This window comes from Pongo abelii, chromosome 8 (genome assembly GCF_028885655.2).
Source record: "Pongo abelii isolate AG06213 chromosome 8, NHGRI_mPonAbe1-v2.0_pri, whole genome shotgun sequence".
Lineage (NCBI taxonomy): Eukaryota > Metazoa > Chordata > Mammalia > Primates > Hominidae > Pongo > Pongo abelii.
In genome coordinates this window covers 99,438,128-99,440,164 of record NC_071993.2, presented here as the reverse complement: position 1 = coordinate 99,440,164, position 2,037 = coordinate 99,438,128, and the positions used below count along the sequence as shown (strand labels likewise).

At 37.9% G+C, this 2,037-nt stretch overlaps 1 pseudogene; it reads left to right on the top strand.

Annotated features, from left to right (window-relative positions):
* Nucleotides 1–230: 230 nt before the first annotated feature.
* LOC112135370 (U2 spliceosomal RNA) lies at nucleotides 231–388 on the top strand (annotated as a pseudogene).
* The last annotated feature ends 1,649 nt before the right edge of the window (nucleotides 389–2,037 follow it).

Here is a 2,037-nt window from a genome sequence, read left to right as displayed (position 1 = left end):
TGTTGGATGGAAGGCGTGAGCCACTGCACCCAGCCAAATTTTTAATTTTTTTTGTTTTGTAGAGATGGGGTCTTGCTGTGTTGCTCAGGCTGCTCTCACATTCCTGACAAGTGATCCTCCTGCCTCAGCCTCCAGAGTAGCTAAGATTATAGGCACAAGCCACCGTTTACAATTTTCTAGTTTTACATGTGACTTCCTCTTTGATCAGTGGGTTTAGAAGTGTGTTGTTTATTGTTTCTCGGCCTTTTGGCTAAGATCAAGTGTAGAAGCGTGTTGTTTAATTTCCAAATATTTGGACATATTTGGGGAATTAAACTTGACTTAAAATTGAGTTAAACTTGAAGTCAATAATACATAGTTGGAAAATCCCCAACTATGTATTATTAACTTCAAGTTGTATGACTTGTATTGACTTCAAGTTGTATGACTTGTATTGACTTCAAGTTGTGTGTATTGACTTCATACTTGTATGATTTCAATTCTTTAAAACTTGTGGAGATGTTTTTTAATGAACCAGAATATAGTTCATATTGTTTGAATGTTTCAAGCACTTCACAAATAATATATTCCCCTATTGTTGGGTGTATTGTTCTATAAATATTCATTAGGTCAAGGTGGTTGACAGAGTTGTCAGGTCTTCAATATCTTTATTGATTTTCTCTCTAGTTCTGTTACTTAAAATGCTCAAGTCTCTAGCTATAACTGTGGATTTGTTTATTTCTCCTTTCAGTCCTGTCAGTTTCTAGCACCTCTGTTGTTAGGTACATACATATGTAGAATTGTTATACCTCTTTGTGAATTAACATCTTTATCATTATGTAATGTTCCTTTTTATCCTTGATGACATTCCATATTCTAAAGTCAACTTTGGTAGTAATATAGACACTCCAGCTTTCTTTTGATGAGGGTTTGTATATCTTTTCCCATCCTTTTCTTGTTAATCTGTATATATCTTTTCTATTTGAAATGGGCTTCTTGTAGATAGATTATAATTACTTTTTATCCAATCTGATGATCTATCTTTTAATTAGTTTATTTAAACTGCTTACATTTAATGTGGTTATTGGGCTTAAATATATCCATTTGCTACTTCTTTTCTGTTTGTTTTCTTTGTTCTTTGTCCCCTTTTCCTCATTTTCTGTAATTCTAAAATTAACTGAGTACTTTTATGAATCTGTTTTATATCCATTAAAAATTTTGCCTAGTTATTGCCCAAAGCCTTACAATATACATCATGAATTAATCATGGTCTGCTTTCAAAAATTATTATACTGATTCATATATAGTTTAAGAACCCTGGCTAGGCGCAGTGGCTCCTGCCTGTAATTCCAGCACTTTGGGAGGCCGAGGTGGGCGAATCATCTGAGGTCGGGAGTTCAAGACCAGCCTGACCAACATGGAGAAACCCCGTATCTACTAAAAATACAAAAATCAGCCGGGCATGGTGGCAGGCGCTTGTAATCCCAGCTACTTGGGAGGCTGAGGCAAGAGAATCGCTTGAACCTGGGAGAAAGAGGTTGCAGTGAGCCGAGATTGCACCAATGCACTCCAGCCTGGGAAACAAGAACAAAACTGTGTCTCAAAAACAAACAAGAAAAAGAGTATCACTCTGTCACTCAGGTTGAAGTGCAGTGGTGCAAATTCGGCTCACTGCGACCTCCGCCTCCCAAGTTCAAGCTATTCTCCTGCCTCAGCCTCCCAAGTAGCTGGGATTACAGGCGCCCGACACCACACCTGGCTATTTTTTGTATTTTTAGTAGAGACAGGGTTTCACAATATTGCTCAGGCTGGTCTCAAACTGTTGACCTCAGGTAATCCGCCCTCGTTGGCCTCCCAAAGTGTTGGGATTACAGGCTAGTTCCAACATATTTCCAACACCCCAGAAGAAAATCCCATACCCATTAAGCAGTCACTCTTCATTCTCCTCACACCAGATTTAACCACCACCCGTCTGCTGATTCTATGAATTTACCTATTTTGGATATTTCATAAAACTGGAATCATAGAATATGTGAATTTTTGTGTCTTCTTTCACTT